Consider the following 15108-nt stretch of genomic DNA (forward strand, 5'->3'; position numbering starts at 1 on the left):
CCCACTCACCTCTCATGCACTGCTCCTTGGCCACATGACTCCTTTGAGATCCTCAGACACTTTGCACTTGCCCTTCCCTCCTCCTTGACCACTAGATAAAGTGGCCTCTCCAGTTGTTCTCTGGTTCCTCACCCCGTTTATTGCCCTCCCACGTCTCATCTGTCTATACTTGCTTGTTTCTCTATGTTTTTGTCTGTTACCTGTCTTCCTTACTAGGATGCAGCTTCTTGAAGGCTCAGCCTCGTCTGCCTTGTTCACTGTGGTTTGTCCTCTTTCCTGGCAAGTGTGGACGGCACTCGATAAACATTGCTCAAATGGGTGAGTGGAGAATGTGGCGATGCAGTAGAGAACTTGTGACAAACATGGTGCAGATCAGAGGGGAAGTGCGTTAATGATCCTGTTGGTCAACCACACCATGGGATGCTCAGATCCCAAACAGGCCCTTGAGAGCTTGCAGTGCAACTTTTAGTATGAGAGCAGATATCACAAACGTGACATTCCAAATAAGCACCCTGGTTGTATGAGCCATGTGCAGTTTCCTGTGCCAAAAATCATACAATGAATAGCACATGTTTATTGAGTGTTTGCTTGCACTCAGCTTTGGCCGTGTAATAAACAAACACAGAACCTCAGGGGTGCTCAGCTCACACATCTGCAGGTGGGCTGGGGTTTGCTGATGTACTTGGGGCTTGGCTGGGTTGAGTTGGGCTCCGACTGAGGCTGGGTTCAGGTGTGCTCCACGTGATGCGCATCCTCCTTACACTAGCTGGTTCCGTGGGCCAAGGCAGGATCACGAGAGGGCAGTGCCAGTCATGCAGGCACATTTCAAGCCATTGCTAGCAGCTCATTGGCCAAAGCAAGTGACGCAGTCACGTCCAAAGTCAGGGGCTGGGAAGGCTCCTCCACACCCCCCAAGGCCATGGCAAGGGTATGGATGGATAGCACTACCACAGGAGCATGGAGAAATGGGACCAATATTTCAGTCTGTGTCAAGTATGTCACTTAATCCTCCAAACACCCTACAAGGATTAGTATTATATTACACATGGTACCATATACTAGATCATAGTATAGATAGTATATTATTACATATTATACCATATACCATAGTATATAGCATACCATATACTATATAGTATATATAGTATAATATATATTAGTATAACATACGTATAGTACAATATATAATAACTATGTATAGTATACATATATATGCATATATTATATATAATATATAGTACAATATATACTATAATATATAGTACAATACATAGTGTATATAAGATAGTATACAATGTATTATATCATATAGTATAGTACAATATAGTATAGCATAATACGTATAAGTATATATTATATGTTAGTATAATAATATTATATATAGTATAATACATTATTATATATGATATAGTATAATATGTAATAGTATATCCCATTAAAGTGTGCCACCTAGCTTCATTCCCTCAAGGTCTCTAACACCCTTGGGAGGCAATGGCTACTAATTACTTCCCCCAGAGATAATTTTCTTGCATTTTCAAGACCCCAAATCCAAAGGCTTGACCATGTGGGAATTTTAGACTCTAGATGGACTCATGGCAGAGGTAGTAGGAGACAAGGAAGCTTTTCGGGATTCTTCACTCACTTTGGGATGGGAAGCTTATTTACGGGCTGGGCCTGGAACACTTTGTTAACAGTCAAGACTTCCCAGACCTTTAGTTCTCATTAACCGTGGAGAGAGAGAGGGAGGGATTGAGAGGACAGAGAGCAGGAACCCTCAAGATTGGTTCTGTGGGTCAACGTACATAGATGTGCACTTACATAAAGATGTTCCACGCTGTGCAGAGGACAAAGCTGCTGCTGAGCATCCGCTTCAGTTACGATGGAGCATTTCAACTCCATCATTTGGCACATTTTCTAACCCAAAGTCTTTTGGCACAGGACGGGCTGGTGGGAAAGGGATCTGCATGGAGGACTTAATGCCATGCCCTGTTCTGTGCATATCTGTGTTTATGTGTTTATAGAAAAATTCAATACTTAATTGTATGCTTGGCCTGCTCACCACTAATTTCTAAAAGAGACATTCCAAAGCCTTGGTTAGGTTTGCTCATATCTCATAAAAGCCATAACTTGACTGTGGGTACCCAGAACTAATCCTGTGTGGAGACGGGGCAGCAGTCACCTGGGAGCGTTTGCAGTTCTGGAAGCCCACTGTGCCGAGAATGATTGGTCACCTCCCTAGCATCCATTTCCCTTCCTCCTTCCTAAAAGGATCCCAAATTTCCCAGCATGTGGTTTGAGTGGCCCCTTCCCAGATTCTGATGTGGACCTCGACTGGTTGAAGGCAGTTAGCCTAATTCTTGCTACAGTGAATTGGTTCAGGAGTGGGAATGTGGTGTGAGTGGCTCCAACAAGAGGAAGCCCAAGAGTTCTTTGAAGGTTGTGGGGAAGAGAAACTCTCTCCACATTGAGATATAAATGAGGAAGATGTACCCAGTTAGCTCTCTTGTGACTGTGAGAGGAGCCAGCCTTGGGATGAAGCTGACGCAGAGAGATGGAAGGAAATGGATGCCAAGCAACATTGTTCAGCCACTGGATCAGACCATACCTGAAGCCTTTTCTTCCTCCAAAATCTTTCATTCCCTTTAAAGGTTGAGCCTGAGTTGGGTTTTCTATTTACTTGGAACCAAAATAACCTGCACTAATACACCCACCCAGCCAAAATTTTGTCCTTTTCCAGTCTGCACTGGTACTGGAAATACCCACTAATAGAATTGCTGCTCCAGGACAAATCAGTGTGCCCAAAAGACCTCAGGAAGCACTTTAAAGTGTTACCCTGGAACTTCTACTCGTCCCAGGAAGAGTTCTTAGTCTCCTGGAGGAGACAGATGTGTTATGTCATGACGAGATGGTGCGGAGAGCACTAGGATGGAGCGTGAACATGCATGCACAGGGTGAGTGATCACTCCAGAGCCCCATCTCAGCCCCATGCTGCCTCCTGTTGTTTCAATAAAAGAAGCAGAGTGCCTCCAAAGTGGGATGTAAGTGCTGCCCAGAGGACTCTGGGAAGGTTCTAACTAACAATATTTATGGGGCATCCATCACCCACCAAGCACTGCTCTAGGTGGTGGAGACACCACAGTCAGCCTTAGTCAGCTTGGGCGCTATAAGAAAATACCATCAACTGGGTGGCTTAAACAACAGACACTATTTCTCACGGTTCTGAAGGCTGGGAGGTCCAAGATCAAGGTGCCGGCTGATTTTGTTCCTGGTGAGGGCTCTCTTACAGATGGCTGCCTTCTTGCTGTGTCCTCATGTGGTGGAGAGAGAAAGAGCAAGCTCTCTGGTATCTTATAAGGACACTAGTCCCATCATGAGGACCCCACCCTCATGACCCTCATCTAAACCAGTTACCAAAGGCCCCACCTCCACATACCTTCACATTGGGGTTAGGGCTACAACGTATGAATTTTGAGGGGACACAAACCTTCAGTCCATAACACACAATGAGCAAAACAAAGCCCCTGCCCTCATGGGTCTTCCATTCTGGTAAAGAGGCAGAAAATAAACAAATCAGCAAGATACAATTGATGATGGAAGAAAATAGAAATGCTATGAAGAAAAACAAAGCAAAGTGAAGGGGAGAAAGGGTGGCAGGAGCAGAGGGAAGACCTGTGTTAGGAGGTGATGGTAGAGAAAAGACCTGAGAGGATGTGAGAGGGTGAACAAGCGGGCCATGAGGGGAGAGTGCTTCAGACAGAGGACAAAGGCCTGGAGCTGGGATGAGGCAGGGGATGGGGTGGGGGACCAGAGCAGAGAGAGTGAGAGGCAAGGGGCAGAAGATGAGGTCAGAGAGTTAGTGGGGGCCATGACCTAAGGGTCTCCTGGGCCATGGTGAGGATCTCTGACTTTAGTCTGATGAGGGCCTATGGAGGCTTTTAAGGCATGACACAATTTGATATATGGTTTTAAGCGTTGCTGTATGGAGAACAGCCTCTAGAGGGGTTTAGTGGGCTGGATGGTGGTCCTCAGAAAGACATGTGCACGTCCTAAATGTGACCTTGTTTGGAAAAAAGGTCTTTGCAGATGCAATTAAGTTAAGGATCTCGAGATGGGATCACCCTGGATTATCTGGGTGGAACCTAATCCATTGATAAGTGTTTTATAAGAGACAGAAGGAGAGAAGACACAGACACAGAGGAGAAAGCCATGGGAAAATGGAGGCAGCGATTAGAAGCTGCAGCCATAAGCCAAGGAGTGCCTGAAGCCACCAGAAACCAGAGGAGGCAAGGAAGGAGTCTCTCCTGAAGCCTCTGGGGGAAGCACGGTCAGGCCAACACCTTGACTTTGGACTTCTGGCTTCTGGAACTGTGAGACAATAACTTTCTGTTGTTTTAAGCCACCAAGTTTGAGGAAATTTGTTATGGCAGACCTAAGAAACTAACACAGGGGGCAAGAGGGAAGCAGGGGGTCTGGAAACAGTCTATTGCAGTAATCCAAGCGAGGGATGAAGCTGCCGTGGCCTAGTGGGGGAGCTATGAAGGGGCAAGAGGTTGTCGTATTGTGAAGGTAGCCTTTGCTGAGGGACTAGATGTGGGCTGTGAGAGAGAGAGAGGAGTCAAGGAGGACTTCAGGAGTTTTGGCCTGAGTAACTGTAGAACAAAAAGGACATCCTCTGAAAGGGGAAAGACTGGGAGAATCAGGTCTACGTGTGTGGGAAGATCAGGAGTTCAAGGTGCCTATTAGATGCCATCCAGGTGGCAGTATCAAGTAGGTAGTTGGATATGTGAGCTTGGTACCTGGACTGGAAATATAAATCTGGGAGTCAGGGGCATATAGATGGTACTTAAGGCCAAGATGAGCATACCAAGGAGTGAGAGCAGACACAGAGGAGAAGCAGGTGGAGCCCTTGCACACACCTGTGTTAGAAGGTCAGGGAGGCAAGAGGGAACTGACGAAGGGGGCTGGGAAGGAACAGCTGGAGAGATAGGAGGAAAGCCTGGCGAGCATGGTGTCCCAGAAGTCAAGCGAAGAAAGTACAGCTCAATTCAAGACGAACTGAACATCATAACAATTTCATCATTCAGTAAGCAAAATAAAAATTGTCTTACTCAAGAATCTTGGTTTATACCACTTCTTCCTCCCAACCGTAAAGACATGAAGAAATGTATCCTGGCCGCCACTTCAATCATCCAGTTGTGATATGCTCCACATGTCTGGGATAAATACCTTCCTGGATTGACATGGGCCCTGGGAGACGAGGGCACACATTGGGCATTTGTAAGATGATAGAAATAACCATGATAATTCCTTGAAGAATGGGTTTTGACTACTTGTTTATATATAATCCAGTTATTGAGTAATACATTTTTGAAAGTGTTTGATTCTTTCTGGATCATGCTGTATTTTAAGAGGAGGATGTGGCCATCTGTGTCAATGCCTCTGGTGGGTCAAGGCAATGAGGACCGGGCATTGACTGCTGGATTGAGCACTGTAGGGGTCTTTGGTGGCCTTGGAAGGAGCCATTTCAGGGGAGTGGCGAGGCTGAGAGCCTGACTAGAGTGCACTTAGGACAGAATGGGAAGAGAAACTAGATAGTCTGAGTTCAGTTACTGTGATAGAAAATCGACTCTGTGAAGGAGAACACAGAAGTATGGAGGTAGCTGCAGAGGAATGTGGAGTCAAAGTAGTTAAAAAATATTTTTTTAAGATAGAAGAAAGAGCAGTGTGTTTGTAAGATGATGGGAAAGATTCAGCAGAGGGACAAACCGAGAATGCAGGAGGCAGGGGGTTTAACTGCTGGAGTCATGCCCTCGAGGAGGGGAGAGGCCCTAGACCCAGGGCCTAGGGGATGGGCTGGCCTTGGCGGAGAGCCCGCTTAGTGACAGAGGAAGGCTGCAGTCAGGTGTGTGGATCCAGTGGGGGCTGCGTGCGGAAGTCCCCTTCTGACTGCTCCCGATGCTCAGGGAGTGAAAAAGCAAAAGGGTGAGGAAGAAGGGGGAGTACTGGAAGTGTGAGGAGAAGATACAGAGAATCATTCCCAGGCAAGCGGGGGAAGACCTGACTAGGGAAATGGAGGATTGCTGGGCAGGGCCGAGGGACATTTGAGGCTGTGATTTTGAAGGGAGGCCCGGCAGCACGTCTGGGTGTGTTTCTCCAGCCATGTTCAGCTTCGAGGAGCAGGCCCAGGGTAGGAGGAAGGTTGGGCCTTCCACCGTTAGGGTTGGGGTTTTGCTGGGCCAGAATGAGGAAGGAGCCGTGGGCACTGGGATTGAGGGAGTATGAAAGGGAATATAGACCCTGGATTCTAACCAGGCAAGTGGGCAGGCTCTCTTGGTGCTGGGTCGATAATGGAAGTTCTGATGGGTTTTTAAAATGATTAGAGTTGGGTTCATGGAGATGTAAACGGGAAAGAGGGGAGACAGTGGTCTGTGGCTGGGGTGTTTGAAGCTGGGATTATAGAGAGAGTGGAGTGTGTTAGTTTCTTAGGATGCCCATAACAAAATCCCGCAGATGGAGTGGCTAAAACAGCAGATGTTTATATCTCACAGCCTCATCTCACAGCTCTGGAGGCTGGGGACTCCAAGATCAAAGTACTGAGCAAGTAGGTTTCATTCTGAGACCTCTTCTCTTGACTTGTAGGAGACCTCCATCTCCCTGTGTGCTCACGTGACCTCTTTTTTGTGTGAGCAGGGGGACAGAGAGAGAGAGAGAGCAAGCACTCTGATACCTCTTCTTCTAAGGGCACTAATCCCATCATGAAGGGATCTCATCTAACCCTACCTACTTCCCTAAGGCCCCATCTCCAAATACCATCATATTGGGGGTTTGGGCTTCAACCTATGAATTTTGGAGGAACACAGTCATTCAGTCCATAACATGCAGTTATTGCCAATGACAAGATCTAAGCCTCTGACTAAGGTTACTGGATGAAGAACGGGATAACTGGAGGCAAGGAGGCCGAGGAACTCAATGGGAGGGGTGTTGAGAGCATTGTCTTCATGGAAGTGAAATTGTTAAGCATTATCACAGCAGTGGTTTTTGGAAAGAGAGACAGGCAGGTGCTAAAATCTTCAAGGAATGGGAGTGGGTGGAGGCTGCCGTCCCTGGGGGCAAGTGGGTGGAGTGGCTAAGAGGCCGGACTCTGGTGCCAGCTCCCTGAGTTTAGGTCTGATCTGTGCGGTCTTTGGCAAACTACTTAACCTCTTTGTGCCTCAGTTTCCTCATGTGTGAAGTGAGGATTTTCATCATACTTACCTCATGGGGTTTTGTGAGGTTTAAATAAATTGATAACTGTAAAGTGCAGCAGGGCTGGAGCAGGGAGGGTCTGGGTTATCAAGTGGTGGGGCTTCTAGGTCGATGAGCATTTTCAGGGAAATCGGAAAGATAAAGACCTGAACGTGAGGAGGAGGATGTCTCCTTCATCTCCAGGCCAGGGACACAAGGAGTTTGGGAAAGAGAAGAGCCAGACAGCAGAGGAAGCAGAGTTTTTGGGAGAGAAGTGGGTTTCGGTTAAGGGATGGTGGAGGGAAGATCCAGGGAGGAGGTTGAGAATAGAGAATTTGCTGAGAATGGACAGGGAAAGCCCCAGCATCCATGGAAAGGTGGGGAGATTGGGGATGGGTAGTAAGCTTGGGTCACAGCAGGGTGTGTACAAAGCTCTTTGGGGATGAAAGACCAGGTGATAGGGATGGCTGGGAGCCATGGGCTCTGGGCAGTGGCTGAGGCATGATGCAATTGGTCTCGAAGATTTCTTAGACTGCAGTGTTGAGACGAAGAGTACTGGTATGTGTGTGGTGGTGACAGGGGCACTTCCTTGCCAAGAGCTTGTGGAGCTCTGGGGTCCCTGCTCTGGAATACTGATGACACTGTTGAGTTTTGCCGAGGGGAGCCTGTGGAGCTGAGCAAAGGGTGAGCACGTCCCTCGAGCTAGAGTCAAAGGTCCCTGGGGAGGGACAAGGGGATGGGAGGGACTAGAGCTGGGACTGGTGGACTGATGGGGGCCCAGATCGTGAAGGGTCGCACATGCAATTTTCACAATGCAGACCTTTAGCCTGAGAGTCAGATCTATGTTTTATAAAGATCACCCAGGATGAGGGTGGGCAGGGAGAAATCCATCTGCATCAAAGGGACCGGTTAAGGGGTTGTTGTAACGGGCTAGGCAGCAGATAACGAAGACCGGAAATCAGTAGCTGGAGGTGACAGGGGGGTGGAAGGTGGGGGAGCAGATCTGACAGAAATTTCAGGATCTGTTTTCTGGAGATGTTCAGAAAGCCCTGAGCAAATAGGGCCCAGCAGGGTCATTGGAACCCAGTGCTGATAGGGGGCAGAAATGCAGGCATGGAATGTGGAAACCTGGCTCTTGATGGGGCCCCCTCACCAAGTCAGTCACTTGCCACCTTTGGTGATTCTCCTGAGCTTTCCAGAGCCTCAGTTTCCCTAACTATTCCGCTAACACAGGAAGAATATATCCAGCTTCCCCTGGCATTTCAGCAACGGAGAGTGAGTGGATGGGATATTGCCATGCATTTAAGTGCTTCAGTGAAGGATGCCTTTCATCTGCCTGGTGGGGTCATATCAAAGCACTTTCGCCAGATGATGATGGTGACAACCAAGATGATGGTGAAGACAGCTAGCGTTTATAGTGTGCTTATTAAATACCGGTCACTGTACTGAGCATTTGCCATCATGGCCTTGCTTGCTTCTCGCAGCAATCCCTTGAGGCACATAGTATTACTATCTCCATTTTAAGGATGAGGAAACTGAAGCGTGGTGAGGTGAAGCAAATTTCCTGAAGTTTACACTTAGTAAGGACCTGGAACTGAGTTTTGAACTCTGGCAGTGAATTGACACCATGATCAATTAACCATTTCTGTCAGATATGAAGGGTGGGAGTATCATCATTCTTGCATTAGAGGAAGGGTCGGGAGACCAAATCCAGCCCACTGATTGCTTTGTAAACAAAGTTTTATTGGAAGCCAGCCATGCCCATTCACTTGTGTTTGTGTGCGGCTGCTTTCCTGCTGTGCTGGCAGAGTTGAGTAGTCACGACAGGACAGGTCGACAGGTCGCATGACCTGCAAAGCCCAAAATATTTACCATCTGGCCCTTCACAGAAAGTTTGCTGAGCCCTGCACTGGACTATTCTTTTTTTTGTCTGCTTCTTCTTCCTCTTCCTACCTGTTTGTTTCTCTTTCTCCCAGCCATACAATAATACTTAACATATAATAGTAAAGGAAGATGATTCCTATTGAAGCCTCCTGTTTTCATGGGCATCTGACCAACGCCAAGTTGAGAAAGAAAGAGCAGTTAATGTATCACCAGGTGAGTTTTTTGATGAGATCCACTCTTAAAGTAATGACAAGGATAAAGAGTGACATTAAATTCTCCTATTTATAATGTACCTACTATGTTCCAGGCACTGTTCTAAATGTTTTTGGGATTTCTCCCATTTGTAAAGTGAAGGGGTTGAAACGAGAGAATCTAGATTAAGGTCCCACCTATCTCTGATACATTCTAAGCCGTCCTTTTAGAAACTCTCTGTCTCTAAGCAGATGTAATGTGTACATAAGTGGCACACACCATCAAATGTGCCAGGGAAGCGACCTCCTTTCTAGAGATCAGCTGCATAAAGTGGGCTTATGCCACAAATGTACAGGTCATGGGTCTTAGGAAATGTGTTTTGGCTCTTTCAGCCACAGCAAGGAGAGAGAAGGAACCCTCCATTCCCTCCTGACACGCTTGGCAAAAACCAAACCCAGCTTGAGGTCGCCAGCAACCGTTGGGCATCCCGTGTGGGGACTCAGATGAGGAGTTGTAGTGTCACCTCCTGGCCACTAGAGGACTTCATCCTATTTAAACAGAGGAAGACTTGTTCCGGGCTTTTCGGCCGGGGGGGGGGGGGGGGGGGGCCGGGGGATGGTTTGCTCATCTTCCCTTCACTTAATTCACCAGCGGCCTTACGTGTGGATGCTTTGTGAGCTATAAAGCATCAGAGGGTATTTATAACAGACAGCCATCCAGTGAGTTCACCTCCAGCTTGGTCGATCTGAGACAGCTCTACAGTTATTATTTTGATCACAAATCCATCTCTTTGCAACTTCTACCAGTTGGGTCCCTCTGAACAACATGAGGTTTGTCCTGCTAATACATCACAGTCCTTTCCAAGATGCCCCGCAGTGGAGAAGGCACAACGAAAAGGCTTGTTTTTAACACACCCCCTCACACGGCGTTTACTGTGTACTAGGCGCCATGCTAAGTGCTTTGCAAACATTGACTTACTTAATCCTCAGGACCACCCTATGAGACAGGTGCTCTTATTAGCCAATTTTACAGATGGAGAAACTGAGACACAGAAGAGTTAAGGAACCCGCTGAGAGTCATGCGGCTCTTAAGTGGTAAGGCTGGGATTTGAACCCAGGCCACGAAGCTCGAGAGCTCATCCTTTTAACTAGCAGGCTCTGCTCTGCTGCCTTCCGGGAGAGGGGCCAGATAAACAATGACATATTTTAAAAAACATTTTAACCTATTTTTTTCATCATACATACATAACAGAAAATTTGGAAAATCAAAAGAGAAGAAAAAAGTCACCCACAATCTTACCACACCACCACAATCGCAGCGAGCAGTCTGGTGTTTCTGCTTTCATTTTTTATGTGCATGTGTGTTTTCTCATATCTCTGTGTGCACACAGAGCGCAGATATAAAAAACTCGTATCCTGTTTTTCCACTTAACATATAATGTCCGAATGTTATTACATAATTTTCATAACTACTTTTAAATATTGCAAGAATATGTGTATGTGGTGACATAATGGAAGTTCTAGGGGAGCTGGGAGATGAGAATGTCCAAAGAAGGGAGAGAGCAGTACAACCGTCAAGGCAAGGATGCAGAATGCCTGTGGGACCTCTGGGCTGGCACAATGACAGCAAAGGACACTGCCCTGCCACATCGTGTTGGTGGCACTGAGCTAGGAGGCAGCAGCTGGCGATCCAGTGCCTCACGGCATTTGGAGACTAAAATCAGCTCTGTGAGGTGACAACGTGTGGTAAAGGCTCCATGGGGAGAGACAGGACTGTGCTCACTGTGGTGTCTGCTCCTAGCGTGGATTCAGAGAACCTTGAGTTCTCAGTCCATCTCCAGTAGTTGCGTGGCCTTGAACACTTCAGTTCACTTCTCTGGGGATCCGTTTCCTTAACTATTTCAGGAACAATAACAGTTCTCATGAAGGGTCTTGGGAAAAATGATTTGTTGTGTCAGTTAGGGGTACTTTTGGCTACAGGTAATAGCAAACCTGATTTACAGTGGATCAAGCAATAAAAACTTTTAATTAGCTCATATACGAAGTTTGGAGGTGAGTTGTCCAGAGGTAGTGCAGGGGCTCAACAGTGTCACCAGGGAACCCAGACTTTTGTCTCTTTGCAATCCGTCATCCTTAAGGCGTTGATTGTGTTTCTTGCTTTTGAGTACAGTTATTTCAATGACTAGATCTGTGGTGGAGTGATACTGATCCTTCCTTGTAGAAGTCCAGTTTCAGGGAGACACTCTTATGCTGTCTGACTAGTAGGAAGGCCCCTGTATCCCCCAGGGGCTTCTGTATTAGTCTCTGCATGGGCGAGGAAGCTTTTCCGTCCCCTAGCACATGCTCAGAACCACTTCCAACACCACTGCCTTAGTCTGCTTGGATTGCTATAACAAAATTCCACAGACTGGGTGGCTTAAACAACAGATTTATTTCTCACAGTTCTGGAGGCCGGGAGGTCCAAGATCAAAGTGTTAGCAGATTCAGCTCTTGGTGAGAGCCCACTTCCTGGCTTGCAGATGGCTGCCTTCTTGCTGTGTCCTCATGTGGTGGAGAGAGACACAAGAGCACTAAGCCCATCATGAGAGTTCCATTCTCATGACCTCATTTAAACCTAATTACCTTCCAAAGGCCCCACCTCCTGATACCATCACATTGGGGGTTAGGGATTCAGTGTATGACTTTTGGGAGGACACAAACATTCAGTCCATAGTAACCATCCACTGTGTCTTTGTTATATTCTGGGACCATGCGTGGTGACTTCTACAGCTTTGTCAAGGGCTGTAGATTCCTGGCCTGTCTCCAATAGTCCTTCTCTGCAGAAAATGCATTCCTCCCCATTGAATCTGCAGGCAGAAGATTTGTACCTTTAAGCCAGTTGTCACAATTTTCACTTATTTTGTTGTGTGATTATTTGATGAGTGCTGGTCTCATCCGCTAGCCTATAAGCCCTATGAAGTCAGAAACGATGTCTGTTTTGTCCACTGTTCTATTCCAGAGCCTAGCATGGTGCCTGGTATAGAGTAAGTGCTCAATATATATCTGTTGAATGAGTGTATCAGAGTCTTCTATAGCCTGAGCTCTTGTTAGTATTTCTGCATGCATTTGTGGCTATCACAGAACATATGTGTCCCCGGTCCTAGTGACTTGTTCTCACAAGTCTTCTCCCTGACCAGTAAGGACACTTACTAGAAGCTACTCCATGATCTCGTGGTGGGTAGTGACAGATTCTACAGCAGATGCTGTTGAGTCTTGTTCTGTATCCACCCAGGCTACTTGAGTCCACCTGCAGCTGTGGTGCACAGTTTCCAGCATGCTCACAGATGCCCAGGGGGAACCCTCAACCAGTTGAGGGTGAGAGCAGAGGAATAAATGCCCCGGCCTCCTCACCCTCCACTGATTCCACATGGATCCTGAAGAGTCCCCAGCAGGACTGAGCTCCATTTGTCTGGAGGCATGACCCACACATCACTGCCCCTTCTCCTTTTCTTGTCTCTCTTCCTCACTTGTGCCTCCTGGGGTGACCTCTGAAATAAACCACCTGTATGCTATGGATATCTGATCTAAATGAGACTTGGGGCTTTAGATTTTAGAGTTGATGCTAAAACGACTCAATACTTTTGAGGCTGTTGGGATGTGATGAATGTACTTTGTATGTGAGAAGGACATGAATTTTGGGGGGTTAGGGGCAGAATGTTATGAACTAAATGTTTGTGTCCCCTTCAAATTCATATATTGAAGTCCTAATCGCCAATGTGATGATATTCAGAGACGGGGCCTTTGGGAGATAACTAGGTGTAGATGAGGTCATGAGAGTGGAGTTCTCAGGATGGGATTAGTGCCCTTATAAGAAGAGGAAGAGAGACCAGAGCTCCCTCTGTCTCTCCACCATGTGAGGACAGCAAGAAGACAGCTGTCTGCAAGCCAGGAAGAGAGCCCTTATCAAGAACTAAATGTGCTGACACCTTGATCTTGGACTCTCCAGCCTCCAGAGCTGTGAGCAATAAATGTCTGTTGTTTGAGCCACCCAGTCTATGGTCATTTGTTATAGCAGCCCCGAGCAGACTGAGACAGTGTATCTAAGACCCTGTCTGAAAATGCGTTGACATTCCTTCTACTGAAGATGGGATCTGTGTCCCCTCCCCTTGGATCTGGATTGAGAGTCACTTGTAACTATTAGGATGCAGTAGTTGTGATATTGTAGGTGGTGTTTAAAAATGTCCCCAAATTATAATTATTTGACACTCCCTACAAAGTGGAGCCTAATGCCCCTTCCCTTGAGTGTGGGCTGGATTTAGTGACTCCCTTTTCACAAATAGAGTTAATTGGAAGTGATGATGTGTGACTAGGTCATATAAGGTACTTCCTGTTTTCTCTCTTTCTCTGCCTCTCTCTCTCTTTCTTCCTCCCTCTCCCTCTCTCTGATCGCTCTGGGGGGAGCTGGCTGCCATGCTTTCAGGACCCTCAGGCAATGCTGTGAAGAGACCTGTGAGGTGAGGAACCGAGGCCTGCTGTCGACAGCAGGTGACTGAGCCACCTGGGGAACAGATCGTCCAGCATCTGTCCAACACCCCAATGACAGCAGCCCTTGCTGGTGCCTTGAACGCTATCTCACAAGTGCCTTCAAGCCAGAGGCATATGCTAAGCCACCCCTGAATTCCTGACACACAGACACTGTGAGATCGTAAAGGTTTGTTCTTTTAAACTGTTAAGCTTTGGAGGAATTTCTTATGCAGCAATAGATACCTGATACACTGTGTGCCATCCAAAGCTAGGTCAAAAAGGCCGTGAGTTTCTGCCTGGTCCCTTCTCTTGAATCTGGGCCAAATCTGGGCCCTTGACTCATAGTGACTGGCTTATAATCAATACAATAATAGTGATGCTTTAGCTTCCAAGGCTGGGTCAGGAAAGGTCGTATAGCTTCTGCCTAGTACTTTTGGGACATTTGCTTGAGGAGGAACCAGCCACCATTTAGGGCATTTGAATACCCTATGACTGCCATGCAGGAGAGGCATGTGTAGGTATTCTGGCAACGCTGCTGAGCTCCCAGCAGACAGCCAACAACCATCAGCCATGTGAGTGGATAGTCTGGGACATCCGGTCCAGCCAAGCCTTCGGATGACTCCAGCCCCAGCTAACATCTGGCTGCAACACATAAGAGACCCCCATGCAAGGACCACCCAGCTGAGCCCTTCCTGAAGTCCTGACCCATGAAATCATGAGCTAAATCAGTTTGTCACACAGCAGTGGCAGCCCGGACAGTCAACTATTGGAGGAAACCAAACTAGGAAGACTCATATGCTGTCTCTGACTAGGGCCTTTTTGCCCATGAAAATATCAAGCTTAACGAGAGGCCAAAGGGCTTTCCCATGCACACCACTTATAAGGCAAACCCACACAAAAGTCAAAAACATTAAGTATGCACCACACACACACACATATACACACACACATACACATACCATAAAACAAAATAGAAATTAAAATAAAAATAACTAGAAATGTGAGAGATCAGTGACGGTCAAGTTCTCTCTCGGGCGGGTACTCTCCATCTTGGAGACCTCTGATCTAGCACATACCTCTCCCTTCAGAGATGGAGACAAATGACTTTGACCTACAATATGCAATCCCAATGCTTTCATTTGGCAGTTGATTTTGCGGAGGATTTAAATTTCTAATTGATTTTTCTATTGAAAACTTTTTTTTGTAACAGAAATTCATGCACCTGGTAAAAGTTCAAACTTTACAGAAAAAAGTATGAAATGAAAGATGAGTCTCTTCCTCTTACAACAGTGTTATGGGTTGAATT

The 15108-nt window shown here is 46.8% G+C and overlaps 1 protein-coding gene across 4 annotated transcripts in view; it reads left to right on the plus strand.

Moving 5' to 3' along the window:
* LOC131408961 (uncharacterized) overlaps window positions 1-15108 on the plus strand; it is a 238637-nt gene that overhangs the window by 105600 nt on the left and 117929 nt on the right. Inside the window, exon 1 of one of the 4 annotated variants that reach the window (XR_009220843.1) lies at window positions 7560-7908. The exons of the other annotated variants lie outside the window; for them this stretch is intronic. The gene's annotated coding sequence lies outside the window, so the exon portion shown is untranslated. Of the gene's footprint in view, window positions 1-7559; window positions 7909-15108 lie in introns of those variants that run through there. 4 annotated transcript variants of the gene reach the window in all.

This window comes from Diceros bicornis, chromosome 1, assembly GCF_020826845.1.
Source record: "Diceros bicornis minor isolate mBicDic1 chromosome 1, mDicBic1.mat.cur, whole genome shotgun sequence".
Taxonomy (NCBI): Eukaryota; Metazoa; Chordata; class Mammalia; order Perissodactyla; family Rhinocerotidae; genus Diceros; species Diceros bicornis.